Below are 19,022 nucleotides of genomic sequence, written 5' to 3'. Positions count from 1 at the left end.
CCAGCAATACCTCTCCTGGGCATATATCCAGAAGATGTCCCAACCGGTAAAAAAGACACATGCTCCACTATGTTCATAGCAGCCCTATTTTTATTTTTTTTTAATTAGAAAAAAAAAACCCAAAACTTGATTTTCAGGGAGCATGTCTTTTTGTGAAGCTTGTTGAATTGAACAATGCTTAGTAACCAGTCTCCAAATTTCACCTGTTGAAAATAAATAGATTTTAGGGCCTTGAGAATTGGCTCAGAGTTTAAGAGCACTGATTGCTCTTCCAGAGGGTCTGAGTTCAGTTCCCACCAACGACATGGTGGCTCACAGCCATATGTACTGGGATCTGATGCCCTCTTCTGGTGTGTCTGAAGACAGCTCCAGTGTACTCATAACTAAAATAAATAAATAAATGAACAAATCTTTTTTAAAAAAAGAAAATAAGTTAGATGTTTCAATATCTAACTTAGGTACCAAAAGGTTTTTTTCTTTTTAGTTTTCCAGTTTTCCACAAAGCAGGATTATAACTTCATTACTTCTTGTGTATTTCAACATCTCAGCTCTAAGATAAAGATTAACAGCAGCATAGAAGCCCTTCTGCTTTCTTGTTTCATTTTTTTATATTTTATTAGATATTTTCTTTATTTACATTTCAAATGCTATCCTGAAAGTTCCCTATACCCCCTCGCCCGCGCCCTGCTCCCCTACCCACCGACTCCCACTTCTTGGCCCTGGCATTCCCCTGCCCTTCTAAAGGCACTTGTCTTCTTCTGCCTCTATATGTGATCCGTAGAATCTAGATAATGGCAGACCACTGTGCTTGTGAGGTTTCTGGAATTGGCTATCCTTAAATCTCTTTTGTTTATACTTTTCTTTGTAGCATATAGTGATTTCCAGCACAATATGGCAAACAGGGAACATTTTTACAATTAGCATTAAAATATGTTTCAAAAGCATTGAAATGTCTAATTCATCATCAAAGCTCTGGAATGTTAATGGTTGGAAACAACACAGTGCTCCACCATCTGTTCTCTCTCTCTCTCTCTCTCTCTCTCTCTCTCTCTCTCTCTCTCTCTCTCTCTCTCTCTCCACTTTGTTTCTCATAGGACGTGAATAGCAATTTTAATAAAAGTCAGATGATCCACATACTATCTAGGGTTGTGGTTTTAGTATTTAGCAACACATAAAACAAAATCTAACTAAAATAAATATACAGTGTTATTTCTATAAGTCCGTAGTCTTCAGATAAGCAGGAGTTACTTTGCATCAGTACAGATATATTACATTGCTCAAAATCAATCAATTTATTTAGCACAAGGGAAACTGAAAACTGCTGCTCCAGTGATCACAAGCATAAGAAACTTCTCAGTGTCCTTTAAGAATTAGTTCTTTCCTCTCATGAGAATGCTATACTTTCAGAAGTTTTAATAATATTTATAAGCATATAATAATTTTATAGGCTGTGGTTGCAGCCTATAAGTCTTATGATTTTTTTTAAGGCCAGAAAGTTGGCTCCTAGACAATCAGCATCAGTAGCATAGACACAAATATCAGGCGTCTGTCATTCTCATACTCCGTCCATGAATCAGTATCTTGGAACAAGCTGGTGAGGTAGAAAAACCAGTGCAGAAATCTCTGAATTTAGTGGAAAATCCTGTCTCAAAAAAAAAATTAGAGACTCTAGATGAAGACAGCCATGGACAACCTGCAGTCTCTCTCTCTCTCTATATATATATATAGATAGATAGATATATATAGATATATATAGTCTCTCTCTCTCTCTCTCTCTATATATATATATATATATATATATATATATATATATATATATATATACAGACATCAGGCACAAGAACAATGACACACATGTGTGCCTGCAAACATGTAAACAGGTATACCCAATAGTCCATATACCATACGCACATACATCAGTATTATCTTTACCCATTTCTTACTGATATTTGAAAGTCAGTTGATCATGGTATACTGACTTTATACTAGCAAATTTCTTAGCCCTGTAATGAATTCTAAGAATTACATGAGGCTTATTTTGGACAGTAAGTCTGATTCTCTCAACCTTACTTAAATATCGCTTGTGTTTTCAGGTACAGAAAATCTATTTTTATTCTTATTGAAGCTTATTTTTAAAAATAATTATGAAGGTCTTAAATTTTAATTAACTTTTCAAGGCATCTGTTAATGTAATCACACAGTTTTTGTGGTTTAATTTATCGTGACAGCATGAAGTAACTGATGTTTAATTTTACTAAGGTTTAACCCAATTTGGCCATGGTATGATTTTTACACACAGAAGGTTTAGCCAAAATTCTTCCAGGTAGTAAATTATCTATTCTTGTGAGACATTGGCCTGGACATTTTCTGGAAGTTCTATATTCCTCCTTTTACTATTATATTATCGTTTCACTTCTATCCTTACTCTTTGAAAACAAATAGAGAATTTGAGTTGTTTAGACTTTCAATAAAGTTATGAGTCTGGAATTGAACTGGGAAATTTAAAATGATATTAAATATCCTTGATAAAATCTCTTGAGGACATTACATTTTTTTCAGAAATTAATTCTTTTAACTAGATAACATATGTGATGATGTTTGCTGTTACTGTTCATCTAACCTCTGCAGACATTGGTGATCTCTCTCCTCTCTCTCTCTCTCTCTCTCTCTCTCTCTCTCTCTGAGTGTATGTGTGTCTGTGTGTGTCTGTGTCTGTGTGTGTCTGTATGTGTGTATGGAGGAAAATGTGTATGTGAAAACATACACATCTGCGTGTATGGAAACTAGGATGCTGTCTTCCTCTATTGCTCTTCATATTATATTCTGAAACAGGTTCTTTTGTTGGAATCAGAGTCACTGATTCACCTAGCTTAGGTCAACTCTGGGTCATAAGGTTCTTCTTTCTCAGTTTTCCCAGTGCTGGGGTTACAGATGTATGGCCGGTATGATATTAAGTCTCACTTCTGTTGTTTCTGTTGTAGTTGCTTGTCTAATTCCCTTCTTATGCTTAGATTTTCAGTTAGTGTATTTAAATGAATACCAGTGGACAATCTCAGGTACTCAGAATTGTATGAGCCTTTTACTAAATGAGTCATCTTTCCAACCACTGTTTTGCTGTCTTTACCAATTATACCTAAAAGTGTTGGAGATAGGAAGTTCTATTCATAAATAATAGTTGGCCTTTTGGACCTTCTCATTTGTTTTGTATAGCAATATCCATTTTGTTTATGATTTTTCATTCTTCATCTTTATTTTCAACATTTGCTTCTTTTTTCTAGCTCCTTGAAGTGTCTGATTCTATGTAGGCCTTGTATGTCTTTAACAGGTATGGGATGATTTAAAATTACCTAACATTACTGTATATCAGCAATACCCAATTGTTAGTAGGTATTATTTCTAGTATAAAAATCAAAATAATGCATTCCCTTTCAGTTTTAGAATCTTCTAACCTCAATTTTCTTGCTTATGTATTATTTTACTTATTCTTTATTGCTTTTTCTCAATTCAGCATATAAAGTAATGTACTTTATAAATACATGAATATGTATTCATTATATTCTTTCATATATTACGAATACATTCATAATATACATGGACATACATTTCATTATATCTGTATGCATACACATTGTATTTTTATATACAAACACACACACACATATACATACACACACACACACACACACACACACACACCATTCACTGCATTTCTAAATAATCTGCCTCTTTGGCTAGCTGGATCCAACCTCAAGCTAAGCCAACTGTCAAATTTCTCACTATGGTAAAGAAGTCCTACATTTTCATCCTTTGTCACCAAGTGTGTTGACCAAATCTGGCAAAAACAAAATAAAATGAAACAAAACAAAACAAAAACAAAAAAACCCCCAAAAAAACAAACAAAACAAAACAAAACACCCTCTGGAAATCCTCTCCTACACCAATTAAAGATCAGAGGGACTCTTCATATAGAAAAGCCTCTGATTATCTTCTCTGATCCCCAGTGTGTGCACTCTTTCAGCAACAAATGTTTTTACATGTGTTACCTGAATGTGTGCAGTTCTCCAGATGGTTACTTTTGATGTGCATATGTGTGCACACATGCCCTTGTGTGTGGTGGAGAAATTTTCCAATGTCTTCACCCTGTCATATTTGGAAATACTTCCTGAGGTATTTAGTATCTAGCCTACATTTAGGATCTGCACTAAAGGGATTTTTACCCTGTGTTTCATCTGTGCTAATGACAAATGTCCACAAACACTATTAATGAAAAAGTGCCTTGAATTGACCTGACTTTGTGAATTTCTTACACTGTTTGATGATGAGATTTTGAGTGGGAAATCAACGAGGAGTTCAGCAGCAGACCTTAGAAACATTTGTTCCTTTGCTCTAGCTCTAGTAACATTTCCAGACATTCCTGGAACTTGAGGTAACACCTCAAGGCTCCATGTTGTTGTGACTTTCATACTAAGGATCCTGAACTCCAAATGCTACTAAAGGAAATTCTTTCTCTAAAATTACTTGCTCTAGCTATACTGGATTATATCCAATCTCTCATTCAGAGATTCAACTTATAGAAGGATGGCAGTGTCAAAACACTTTTGCTCACAGTCTACCTTAGTTATGCTGCCCTTACATTAATGATAATTTGGTTTTATTCATTTGCTTATTCGAGATAGGTTATGATTATGTCACTCAGTCTGGTCTTTAATCCATGATTCTCTTTCCTTTGCCCCTTTGCCAAGCTAGGCATTACGAGTTTGTACTACCACACTAAGTTTGAAGCTGTGATTCTTTAATATCATGTCAGCTTTTAGAGCATCAGATTTTTAACATTCTGTTTAATAATGCTATTTTTAATGCATTCATATTATATATTCATAAACCTCACCACCCCTATGACAGCAAATGGAACTGACACCCTACCATGAAGGCAGTCATGACATTGGCATAACTCTAAAATGATAGACCATAGTAGCATCTCCAGGACTTGGATTTGGCACACATTTCTTAGTACAAAAGTCTGTCATTATCATGCATTCATTTAAGAAATAACTGAGCCTTCCACAAGTGATAAAACACAGGATGAAATATGTCAAAAGAGATATTGCTTTCTTGCCTTTCTAACCTTATTCTCAATATGGTGAGCAGGCAATAAACAAACAAACAATTTTATATTATAGTATTATGTAATGATGTGAAAGATAAAGAACTACTACAAAGACAAAAACTACATCTTGTTGAAAAATGTTCAGTAGTAAATTGCTATTTTAATTATGTATGTTGAGAAAGAACTGTAGGAAGCATAGGGCAAAACATAGAAGTGAGACTAAAGACAAGTAAAAAATTGTTATCATAAAGTTTTTTTATATGACATGATAAAAAGTTTAGTGTTTACCCAAATATCAGACAATTTTACACAGGAAGAACCTTGGCATAGAATTATAGCATAAGAAACAAACTAGCCTGGGAATAAAGCAAGAAAAACAGATTTTAACTGGAAAGAGATAGAAATCAAGAAAGCCATCAGTTGAGCAACCTACTAGAGCAGTAGTTCTCAGCATTCCTAATGTTGCAACCCTCTAATGTGGTTCCTTATGTTGTGGTGATCTCAAAGCATAAAATTATTTTCCTTGCTAAATAATAACTTTAATTTTGCTACTGTTATAAATTCTAACATAAATATCTATTATGTAGGATAGTATTGGGTAGCAATTTGGGGGTAAATCTACCCTCAAAGGGCTTGCAGCCCACAGGTTGAGAACTGCAGCACTAGAGAGATGGTGTTAGTTCTAGCATTCAAGCAGAGCATATAAGAAGAGTTGGGAATAAAAGGGCAAACTCTGTCTTGAGGAGTCGCTGATGGTGGTTTCTGGGAAAGGGATAGTCACTGGCATTTGAGAATAGAGTCACATCCAGACTACTATGGGAAGCTCTGATTATTGGATTCAATAGATTAAATATTTAAAAGGAGGTTATTACCTTGGGAGAGGGGATATGCAGAAATTCCTGGGGAAGTTAGAAGTAGAAAGTAAAAAGTTCTCAAAGAAATTAAAAGGTGTTCATTTTGAAAACTCCATTACCAAAGATGAATAAATAAGAAAGTACATCATATTTGAAACATCTTACATTGAAACAAAGAGACCATTTTGAATAATATATTGTGGAGAATAGGGCAAAGAACATTCTGCAAACATATCTGGAGATGTAGGCATGGTGGGAAGAGTAGAATTGAGGGATGAATGCAAGGGAATGAACAACAGCTCTTAGCTTTGTGCTTGTTCATCTCTAGTATTCATTATTATTTTTACTTTTTTATTGGATATTTTCTTTATTTACATTGCTTTTATCTACAAGAAAGGAAACTCCACTTTTGAACAAGGAGAGAATTCATACTAGTCTTGAGATGATGGGTGCAAGAAACTATATACTGTATAGACCATTACTGTCATGCATTCTCTAACAATACAGAATGATCTCAAAGGAATGGGACTCTTACCTAAAGATCACACTCTTAGGATGTTGTAGCATCTGGTACTTTGCTAGAAATCCAAGAGTATCTGTTGAAATGAATTTGACAATGGTAAGATCAACCTCAAACAGCTGTTTTAACAGAAGAATGCAGAACAAATTGTCCAAAGTGGAGTGGAGAAGAGCCCTAAAAACAAGACTGAAAAAGAATGCAATATTTTTTGTTGTTGTTGTTGCTACCCTTAAAGAAATTTTGAAACCATGGCAGCTTGACCTCACTCCCACCAGATCCTTCTCTTGCAACACACAGGTACACACAACAAATAACCCTCTATTAAAAACCTTCCACAGTTGAATTATGTCAAGATGTACTCCAAAATTATATTTTCTCCTTACTATATTTGAAAGCAAATTGCTTACTTTTCCTTTACTTTTCTGTTATCTAAAAATGCTTTCTACTTCCATTATTCTAATCTCTTGATATTACATTCCTTGTGCTGTTTCCTCCAATGTCATCTTAGTAATTTCCTGACTCATAATGGAAAGAAACTCTAGTCATGCTCTTAGATCTAAGAGTACATGCTATTAAATGTCTAAAAATGTCTGTACAATCAGGTTCTCAAGAAGGTTGAATCCCAGACTTTAAAAAACACTCATGGACTTCACACTATGCTTTGCAAAGCCTCCAAACTATTCAAAGCAACCACTAATTGAGGAGTATCAAATATAGAAGATGAAAATGCATACTAACCTTTACAAATATGTGTCCCTCTTTGAACTGTTAAAAGCAGAGGGGCACATAATACATAGGGAGGCCATTTCTAGAAGCAATGAACAAGAAAGTTATAATCCTAAATTAAAACTTGTTCAAAGTTTCTTTGCAATCCAGAAAAGAAAAACGAAACCCTAGAGAGGTCTTCAAACTGACTGTTTATGGACAACGAAGAAATGAGAATGTATAGACAAAAATTGATAGCACTATTAATGGCACAAAAGTATATGAAAGGGTATAAAATTTTCAATCTTCATCAATAAAAGTTAAACCTCAATGTATAGTATGTGTTTAAAAGGAAGAGCAATATATTTTGAGGTTTAACTCAATGCAATGTAAAATATTTGAAAAATATAACTATAATAAAGGATTACCATGAACAAGTCTATAATATTAATTGCCTTGGATTTTTGTATCTTAAGTACTACAAAATACTATTGTTTTTTTCCATAGAGTCTCATCAGTTTACATTCTATTGTAAGTACAAAATTTAGGGCTATAGCTACAGAGCTATAGCTACAGAACATGTAAAAGGAAAAACTAAAATGTTTTCATTTGTCAAAAGGAAAACAGGAAAAAAGAAAAAATAAAATGGAAAACTGACCATAAGCAGAAAAATATAGTCATGGCAGACTTAAAATGTCAATCAATATATTTTCTGATGTAACCAAACAAAACTTAAATTTTTAAGAAATAGACTGCCAAACTATATAAGATTTCAAACTTAGGTATATTTTATTTACAAATAATATACCTTAAGCTTAGGAACAGCAAAATTCACTGGAAAAGGACAGAATATGGATTTATCCTCCTTACTGATAATTATAATAAGGAAGGAGGTCCGGAAGGACATAGTTGGGCCCCTGGATGTTCTTTCTGCAGAATGAATTGATATGGTTTTGTGGGACCCCATTTAGTCTCTGAACATTTTTGTTTAAAGGTGAGTTTGATGTGAGCACTTGTCTTTCTTCCCACTAGTAAGGCCTATCTTGCACACATGTGAGCTATGATGTCATCTGGACCCCTACCAGAGGCTACCCCTATCACTTTCGAGGTTTTTCATTTAATTTATTACTATTGATTTTTATTATCTTTTCAATTATTAAGAATGTTGACTTTGCATATAATTGTGGTCTAATGAAGGTCACCTTAAAATATTTTTAATAATTTTTAATTTAATTTTTTATTATCATTCTTTTTCTTTTTATTAGATATTTTCTTCATTTACATTTAAAATGCTATCCCCTTACCTAGTTTCCTCTCTGAAAATCCCCTTTACAGTCCCCCTCTCTCTCTGCTCCCCAACCCACCCACTCCTGCTTCCTGACCCTGGCATTCCCCTATACTGGGGCTTAGAATCTTTACCTCTCACAATCCCACATTTCTTATCAGTAACATGGAATTAAAATTGGTTTTCTTTTGGACAGATGTTTTAAGGATTAAATAATGTCAGTAAGGCTTGAGCACACTGCTCAGCACTTGGCTCCATAATAGCTATTTATGGTTTTCTTTTTTCTTTTTATTGGTTATTTTATTTATTTACATTTCAAATGTTAACCCACTTCCCAATTTCCCCTCTGGAAACCCCCTAACGCATCTCCCCTCCCCTCTGTTCCTATGAAGGAGCTCACCCACCCATTCCTTTCTCACCACCCTATTATCCCCTACATTAGGGCATCAAGTCTCTACAGGACAAAGAGCCTCTCCTATTGATGCTGGATAAGGCAGTCTTCTGTTACATATGCAGCTGGAGCCATGGGTCCCTCCATGTGTAATATTTGGTTGGTGGTTTAGTCCCTGGGAGCTCTGGGGTTCTGGTTTGTTGATATTGTTGTTCTTCCTATGGTGTTATCCCCTTCAGCTCCTTCATTCTTTCCCCTAACTCCTCCATTGGAATCCCTAATGCTCAATCTGATGATTGTCTGTGAGGGTCCATTTCTGTATTTGTTAGTCTCTGGCAGAGAATCTCATTGGATAGTCATACCAGGTTCCTGTCACCATGCACTTCTGGGCATCAGCAATAGTGTCTGGGTTTGGTGTCTGCAGATGGGATGGATTCATAAGTAGGGCAGGAGGGGTAAGTCTATGGATGGCCTTTCCTTCAGTATTTTCTCTACTCTTTGTCTCTGCATTTCCTTTTGACAGGGACAATTCTGTGTTAATACTTTTGAGATTGGTGGGTGGACCCATCCCTCATACTGTAGTATGTAGCTTCTAAACTTCAAATCTGTATGTTTCCCACGTTCTGTCTTAATCACTCACAGATCTTCCTAGGATATCTTAACTATTCCTCATTTATAGTTTTGAATGGTCTTATTTGTATTTGTCTTTATTCCTAATTTCTATAGCAATTTGTTTACATGGTATTTCCCTGAATAAATATTGTGTCAACAGATAAACCACTCTGAACCTAATTATTTTCTTCATAGGCAAAATCAGGGTTTGTTAATTAATCAACCTAACAACTGAATCAGATATTTTGACTTGATATAAAAAGAGCTAGTCAAGGTAAGGACCACCAGTTCCTTCTCTATATTATTGGGGTTACAGTAAATACATCTTTCATGGTTCCAAATGTGGTATAACTTGACCATTTGTTTACTAAGTGAGCAGAAGGGCTGTAGTAAGAACACTAAACTGTTTTTACAAAATCCAGCCCCAGAGCAATTCACTCTCCCTCACCAATTACATCATCCTAATATTAAGGACAGGACACATCTCAACAGATGCATTGGGTATGATCCAAGAACAATATAGTTGAGGGCAGAAGGTAATAACAAAAACAAAAGCCTTAGAGAAAGCAGCATCCAACAGGACTGTCATCATGTTGACTTTGGTGTCTCTTTCATTCTAAGTTACTTTCACAGTGTGGAGGACAAAGCCATTGTTACCTTTCATGAGATTTTTTTTTTTCAGTTGATCTGGTGTAAGATGTTCCAGGGACTGTGTACTTGACATTTTCTGCCTACAACCAGTTTTATATACACATCAGAGAATATACACAGAAAGTCCTTCAGTCAGCATCACAGACACAGGCTGTCATTTGTCATAATTTGTCTTTCTTGATTATTTTAACCACAAGACCTAAAGTAAAATTTTCATTGAATTAAATTTAATTGAAGAATTTGAGTTATGGCCACGGAAGGACAGAATTTGGCAAAGCATTTAAAGACTCTCAGATCTCTCAACACCTTCTGAATTCTAATTAGGAAAATAGAAATTGGTTTCTCTGTCAGAGCACTCTGCCCCAAAGACAAGGCTCTACCACTAAAATTAAAAGGAACAAAATCAGCAAACCTGAGCCACGAGGGTTTCTAATATGAAAATTCTTTATTAAAGGATTGCTGCTTCTCATGTTGCTCTGTTTTTATCCCCAAATGAAAGAAAATAATGAGAACTATTTTTCAAAGGGAGAAAACAAAGATGTCTATATATAAATGCTATATATAGGTACACATATATGGGATTTGATTAGATTACAAATTTTCACTTTAGAAATACTAGTGAGGTCTATTATAATTAGGTACAAAATTAAAAGCATTTTATTAACCAAACAGTAGCTCCAGATGCTCAGTGTTATGCTTTGTTTTAGCTTTGTTTTTCATTCCACTTATATGCATGCTGTTTATGATGCACCAATTAAACCATTGATGGGTGAAGTTTAGGAAGTGGAAGGTCAAATTTTACATCTTTCCTTTTCAAGTAGAGTTCATGAACCAGCCACATTAACAGTTAGATTCTTTCTATATGACATCTTAACTGTTGAATCTAACCAAGTGTGTGTTAAGAGAATTATTTAGAGTGTTGTAATGAAATGAGAATAAAGATGATGCCTATGACCCTTGATGTTCTTTCTTTGGGTTGCAGGAGGAAATCCATCTCTTGTGGGAGTTGGTGTGGGTCTCTCTTGGATCTGTTATTCTTAGGGAATTGTGTAAGTTGAGGGCCATGACTGTCCTTGCTGGGAGTAGAGGAAATTTTTATTGTATCTTTGCATCTCTCATGCCTGGTGCATAGGAGTTCTTGACTGTGATTCCATAAATAAATCTTACTCAGAGATACCTTCTTCAGGTGTGCTTCCTATTCTAATATGCTTGTGTTGCATATTTTTCTCTCCATCACCGTGAGCTCATGGTTGCATGAGTACTTCGCCTGCAGATATATGAATGAGGTCATCTAAGGTGGTCTGCACTCTATGACCAGTTCTTTGCCTACTTTGATATTTTCTCATGATTTAGCCTTGATATAAAGAAAAAGAGCAGCAATCCTCCAAAATTCTTAGGGTACTGTGCATGTTTTAGTTCTCAACTTCTAAACTAGTTTTGTGATCTTCCTGTTCTAACATCTCAAGTATTCTTTAGGGCCATCTTTACGTTTTCATACTATATATAAATTTTATGACACTTCTGACATTTTATGAGGATGAATGAACAATTAACTCACTCAAATCTGATCATTTATCTTCCTAGCTATGCCCTGTCTAGCAGAGTTCCTTATATATAAGTATTCAGTGAGTTGCTTATAGAAGAGCTGAGCAGATAGATCAAATCTGTATCCAAAAAAAAAAAGAATTGAAGGACAACTGAAATGGCACAAATAATTTTTTGGAGTCAGTAAATAAGAGCAATGATTTAGGAACTCTTGCATGAAAATATTACCCAGTGGAGATAAAGGACAGAAAGGCATAATTCCATAAATAATATCTTGCTTCAACTAAGGTAAACAACATAATGTACTAAGTTAGCCACTCATGCTCTAGGAGTAGCAGAAGGTGGAAATAGAAAAGTCTATTTTATCTAAGAAATAAGAATTAAAATAATAAATTAATCATTAATTTTGCATATAGAAACTCAGTAGCCCTTATCATTTAAAATGCAATAATCTCTCAAGACCTGTGGCTAACTCAAGAAAACATGTAAGTCAACATAAAACTTTATTATTTCTTTCTGATTGTTTAAGATTTCTTTAATATCGTTATTCACAGAGAAATGGTTAAACATGAAAACATATCCTTGTTCCTAATAGTTGTCTGATTCATAAACTAGAGAAATCCCTTTTTCCAGATACATATGATTACACAAATTGATAAATGTAGTTATTCTACTTACTTAAAGTTTAATATTTAGAAGCATAAAGAAATAACTAGGGGTGTTTAATAAACCCAGTAACGATGCTAGTCACTGGTACAAAGTCAATTTTACAGAGAGAGTGAACAAATAAATATTTTCCACCATTTTCATTTCCACATAGTTTGTCAGTATCTTGTAAACATGAATATCAGCTGAGAATCTTGGCTCATGGGGCTACAATGAAGGGCATTCTGTTTTCTAAAGCATTCATTTAGGAGGTCTATATACTAGTAAATATGCAGATTGGAAAGTAAAATGATCCTTTATTTCTAAATCCTCATTTCATTTCAGTCTCATAGGAGGAACAGAATTAGAATCATCTTTTGTGTAGTGATGGAGGGTGAGGGTTCACATGATTCCTGCAATGGCCCTCCCTTATGCACACACATTTTGCTTTACTTTGGCACCAATGGTTATCTTCTAAATAGGCAACCATTGTCTCTGTACTGGCTGGTTTTGTGTGTCAACTTGACACAAGTGAGAGTTATCATAGAGAAAGGAACCTCCCTTGAGGAAATGCCTCCATGAGATCCAGTTGTAAGGAATTTTCTCAATTAGTGATCAAGGGGGGAGGGCACGTTGTGGGTGATGCCATCACTGAGCTAGTTCTATAAGAAAGCAATCTGGGCAAGCCAGGGGAAGCAAGCCTGTAAGTAACATCCTTCCATGCCCTCTGCTTCCTGACCTACTTGAGTTTCAGTCCTGAGTTCCTTTGGTGATGAACAGCAGTGTGGAAGTGTAAGCTGAATAAATCCTTTCCTTCCTAACTTGCTCTTCGGTCATGATGTTTTGGGCAGGAATACAAACCGTAACTAAGACAAACTCTTTCCCATTTAGGAGCATGTGGTCATATTTTGAAAGCTTTATAATATATCATCAATATAAAACATGGCATTTCAGAACCTTGAGGTGATAAACACAGACGACAGCCAGATGATTTTTATTATGTATTTCTCATGGTCATCATAAGAATGTTTCTTATCTTTTGCAGATAAAGACAATAATGAAAGGTTAAACAAGCAGATGTTCAGAGCTCATGTTACAACCAGAACTTGAACTCAGTATGTTCACAACCAAGTCCATGCAATTAACCTCAATGGTGCTTCTACTCTCTAAAAATCTTCAGAGACATTTTTTGAGGAGTATGAAATATATTTGTGTAAGTACATAGTCCATAGTCTCAATAATTCAGAAGTATCAATTGGATCTTCATCGGATACTGTATTCCTGATTAATTTGCATTTATGTTATCACAAGTTATTTATTGACCAGAATGGCCAGTCATTCTGAGAAGTACTAGCACGGAGCAAAAACTAATCATACAAAAGTAGTGTTTCTAGAATATTCATTTCAGTGAGAAGAGAAAAATGCTAAAGATAAATGTGATTTAAAAATTAAAGCAGGGCATAATTTTAGACTATGCATGCAAGGGGACTAGGGGATGCATTTTAGACTAGAGGGGGTGGGTGAAGAATTTAAGAAAGCAACATTTAATTCACCCTCTAAGCAAGGTAATGGAGAGAACATTGTCTGACATGTGACAAGTAGCAATTTTTAGTTTATGGGTTGCTGGTTGAGATATACAAGCAAGATGTGTCTGGTTTGGGGCAGAAGAATAGCAACAGTAGTAGGAAGACAGAGAGAGAATGGGACCATAATAGATAGAACTGGAACAGCTATATGACTTAGAACAGAGGATTAAAATGATATGAGATTTTGGGGGGTGGGATCATTGCCAACCAAAAACAAAACTAGGGGTGTGGGAAAGAATAAGAGGCAGTGAGTCAGGAGGCCATAGCAACAGCAAAGGCAGAGCAGAGAGTCTCTTGTTGCCATCACAAAGAGATGCTAATGACTCAGTGAGAATGTTACAGATTCTCACACATACAGGGTGTGAGTCTGAATGTATTTTAAGGATGGATAGAAAAGAGCAGATTTGGGGTAGTAGAATCTATTGAGTCAGTAGCTGACAGTGTCTCATCTTCTGAATCCTAAGAATTAATAAAAGATTGCCATTCATGCATTGTGAGATGCGGCTGGCAGAAGAAAGGAAAAAGTCAACAAGACTGCAAAAATGTTCACTGTTTATTTTTATTATATATGTTTACATATGAGTATATATATCAAGATCACAGTAACTATTGATCCTGCCAAGGCAGTTATCAAGAAGGTAGCACAATATATGCCAGATTAAGTGATAGACATTTGAAATCTTACAGCTTGAAAATGGCCTTTTAGGTTCCAATAGAGAAGAGGTGCTGGAAATGTATTAAACTAGGGTAGACTTGGGAGAAGTTAATAAAATGAAAACCATTACAAAAACATGTCAAGAAAGAGGCAGTGGTTAGCCCTGTCAGGTCCTGCCAGTTGCTAAGGATGAGAAACATAGCAAAACACTGAAATGGATTCCGATGATCACTAGAGTCCTTGATAGGTGATTTCATCCAGCCATTGGCTACTAAGCCTAAGAAGGAAGCATGCACATAGAACAATAGTTACTTTCCTTTTCAGTTTTGAGATAAGGTCTTTCTGTGTAGTCCTGGCCATCTTGAAACTCATTATGTAAGCCAGGCTGGTCATGAGCTCACAGAGATACATCTGGTTCTGCCTCCAAAGTAATTTCTTTCTTAATGTATTTATAAAAATACATCTGCGACTCTTACAAAAAGGTGTTTCGTGTTGTATACTTTACCTGTTCAGAAAAAAATTCTATTAAACACCAAGTTGAAATTTTTCTAGAGTTCTATTCTAGGATGCCCATTAATTGATGGAACCACTGAAATAGTAATCATTATTATTAAAAAATTATCCAGTTTTGAGCTTTGAATTCAAAATGTCCTCCCCAGGTTCTTTTTTAAATAATTACTCTTGAGTTTGTGGCACTATTTAGTATACTCTTGGAGGTAGAGAATTGGCTGTCAGAAATAGTTCCTCAAGGACAAGAATTTGGAGACTATAATAGGCTCCTTGTTGCACTAGCAATCTGATGACTCCTAGTACACAGTGATGTGAATAGAGTTCACCAAATGCTGCCGCAGAAATGAATTGGGCAGCCCCATTGTGCATAACTTCCCACTGCTATTGGCTACCACCCTCTGAACCAGTGAGCTAAAGGAAATCTTTGATGCAGTGAGTTCTTTCTGTCAGAGATTTTTAATGCTGGCACAAAAGTGACTGATGAGATTGGAGCATTCACTATAATGTCAACTACTCAGGAGGCTAATACAGAGGGAGTACCAGCTTAAGGTCTTCATGGGATATACTGTGAATTCAAGGAAACCTTGGGAAATTTAATAATGATTCCTACTCAGAATAAAATTTGAGAACAGGGCTGAAAATTTAACTGGGTGACAGCACTGACTTAGTAAGTATATGATCCTGACTTCAATCCTAAATATCCCAGAAAAGAGGTGATGATTCTATCATGCAAAAGGAACAATAATGTATTTGACATTAGAGTCTTAAACTCTGTTCATTTTTAATTTGATGATCTATTTTGTTATTTATTTACTTTTATTAGATATAAAAAAGGTTAGACCATAAATGAAAATAAACTAAACATGAAGAAGCAGTGTTTTAAAAAAATATATTTCAGAAAGAGACCTGAGTTTTTTTTTCAAGGGTTAAAATTGCATTGTCCCTCAACAAGTAAAAATATAATTTAAAATGAAAGAAATGTATATGAATTCTGTATTATGTTTATTCTTGTATAGGGCTCATAAAGATTTCATAACTGTAAATAAGTTATGTAAATCTAGAATATTATGTACAAACATAGTATACACATGGTATATAATATCTGTATATGAAGATATATAACACGTACAGAATAGATCCAGTATAAGCCAACATATGGAAGGCATGTTATATAGTGTAAATACATGGTATTTTTAATATCTTTTATCATATTTTTATTTTTACATACACTTAACTCAAAGTAGTACAGAAAATATTTTTAGAATATTGTGTATAGATACACAGGTAGAATACATGGGAGTGTAGATACTACTGGAATTTGAGAAAGGGCACAAGATACCATAGAGCTAGTGCAATGAGCCATTGTGGACTTCCTGCTGTAGGTACAGAAACCCAGCTCAGATCCTCTGCAAATGTAGTTTACATGTTCCTATTCCCTGCTCCCCCCCCCCAAAAAAAAACAGCCTTAGGAATATCTTTCCTAGTTCCATCTGTAAAAATTTCAGTCCCATATTTGAGAACAGTACAATTCACACTTTGAAACAATTTAGGCATGAGTTTTCTGTCTCTATTCTTTCTGCATCCCATGGACTGCTTGAGTCTAGTTCCATGGGAAAGATTCCCAAATGTTATTATTTTGTTGGAAGAAGCAAGAGAGAAAGGAATGTCTTGGATTACTTCTTTAGAGCATACTTAGGCCAGATTTCTTTCTTTTCATATCCTTTTCTGCCTCCAGTATTAGTGTGGTCCTTTAAACAAGACCTAGAGCTATTCATTGCTAAATGATTCACCAATGAAAGATTTTCTTACATTTCTTTCTTTTAAAAAATTTTCTGATTTAAAGAAAAAGAAACGAGAAAATATCTTTAGAAATATTGTATCAATGGAAAAATAACAAATATGATCTTTACAAACATTTGAAAAATAGGTAAATTTTACATGAAGCATGTTATATTTAAAGGCATATTACTTTTAAATACAATTTTATCCTTCTCTCTCTTCTATTTTTTCCCTCAAATGAAGCAATTTATTTGAAAAAAATGTTCCCACTGTCAAATCACCATTTTAATAGATGGTTCATGGCTCTTCTGGTAATTTCTAAAAAACAAAAACAAAAACAAACAAAAATCAAAAAACAAAACAAAAACCCCACTTTTGTTTGCTTAACTCCTTTAGAGTGTTATGTATCCTTTAGTGTACAGTATTTAATATCTGCCTTTGGGGGACCTGAACTTCCCACTTTGCATGATTCTGCTATGTTAGTTTATGAATAATTCTTTTCTTCCCATGTCTCATCAAAGCTCATTTTGAAGGAATTCTCTTCTGTTCCTTTAACAGAAAGTTTTTGCCTGGAGCTACCTGTGATGTTGCCTTTCACTTTGTTTTGTTGTGTTTAGATTTGAAGACAGTTCTAAACTGAGTTCACCTTTTGCCCTATCAAAAATGTTCCTAAATAAGATATATTCTGGCACCTTGCTGTCTATCTCTGACTTTTCTCTGACAGACCAATTAATACGTTGCAATTCTCCTTAAACAAAGCATGTTTGTGGAAATGCAGATAATTAAAATCAGATATTTTAAATACAGATATTTTAAGTTTAAATAGAAAACACTTTCTAAGTTCCTATTGACATGGACTATTCTTTTTTAAAGTAATTTTATGAATTTTTCTTCAGCTATTAAAAATTAAAGTATTGTAAAGACATACATACTCTGATTTGTTTTACATTCTCTTTTTGTCATGGGTTTTAAGCTGAACTCTGGCAAAGTTTGGGTGGTTCCTTTCACATGGCTTGTACATGTGATGTGTTAGACTTCTGTCAACATAGTAGGAATGTACCATCAACACTTCAGCCCTCCAGGCACTTGTACATCAATTGTTTACAGAAGTGAGCTGGACCAGCAAGAATTTAAAGTGTCTTGAAATCATTACATGATTTTATTTCCTTGAGTTCTATGTCACCCAGAAAAGTTTCTCTGAAGAACCCATTATATTCTCTTCCCCTGGTACTGATCAAGGAAAGCAAAAATAGAAGCTCTATGGGAGTGCAGTGTTGATTCAAAGACCAGGCATTGTTTAGAAGCGAATTCCTGGAAATGGCTGCATAGCACAAGCATTTGCTCAGACCAGATACACAATGCCAATTGTTTGCCTGCAAGTCTAGTGCTTTTTTAAAAAGTCCCCTTCTCAACGAATACACTCTCAGGAGAATGCTGTGAGGTTATTTCTCTAGGTGATAAGCATGTGGACTGTACTTTCAATAAGTAAATAAAAGTTGATGTAAGCTATTTAACCCAAACAACACAGTTAATAACACAAATGATTGGGTTTTATGTAATAGTTAAATGAGGTAGGAATATCAACTCTTTTCTTGAAAACATTCATAAGTACAACATGGGCATTCATTGTATTTTGATATATATTTTAAAAATAAACTGTGTGCTTCCTGAATGTGATGTATGAAAAAATTAAGTATGGGTTGATAAGATGTTTCAGATTTGCCTTGTTTGTATAAAGATGCCTGAGTACAGAGAAAGCTTGTATCTATAGTCATTTTAATTCTATGCTCACATGTGGATTTTGAAGAATTTTATAGTGAAACATACTATGATGCTACTGATCTTTTCTCCTTAGTCAGTTGGTATTCTAAGAAAGTCTTCAACACTTTTCCTCACTAGCTATCAATTTCAAATCAGTACTAGTAAAATCAATATCACCTTCATTCCACATGTTGCCAATACTATCCTGTGACCCTTTCATTTTTATTTTATAATTTGAATGTTGGTAAAGCCAAAGTATAAAGGGAGGACAATAATAATCAGAACAACAAATGCACTAAATAAAGATAGAATACTAAAAGCAGTAAGGGAAAAAGGTCACGTAACATATAAAGGCAAGCCTATCAGAATACACCAGATTTTTCACCAGAGACTATGAAAGCCAGAAGAGCCTGGAC

The 19,022-nt window shown here is 34.8% G+C and overlaps 1 long non-coding RNA gene across 1 annotated transcript in view; it reads left to right on the top strand.

Annotated features, from left to right (window-relative positions):
* LOC115032127 overlaps positions 1-19,022 on the top strand; it is a 131,896-nt gene that overhangs the window by 57,359 nt on the left and 55,515 nt on the right. The window contains exon 4 of the long non-coding RNA XR_003837759.1: positions 13,361-13,528. This is a non-coding gene — a long non-coding RNA (uncharacterized LOC115032127). The remainder of the gene's footprint in view (positions 1-13,360; positions 13,529-19,022) is intronic.

Source organism: Mus caroli, chromosome 10 (assembly GCF_900094665.2).
Source record: "Mus caroli chromosome 10, CAROLI_EIJ_v1.1, whole genome shotgun sequence".
NCBI lineage: Eukaryota > Metazoa > Chordata > Mammalia > Rodentia > Muridae > Mus > Mus caroli.
This window is presented reverse-complemented; position numbering and strand designations above follow the sequence as displayed.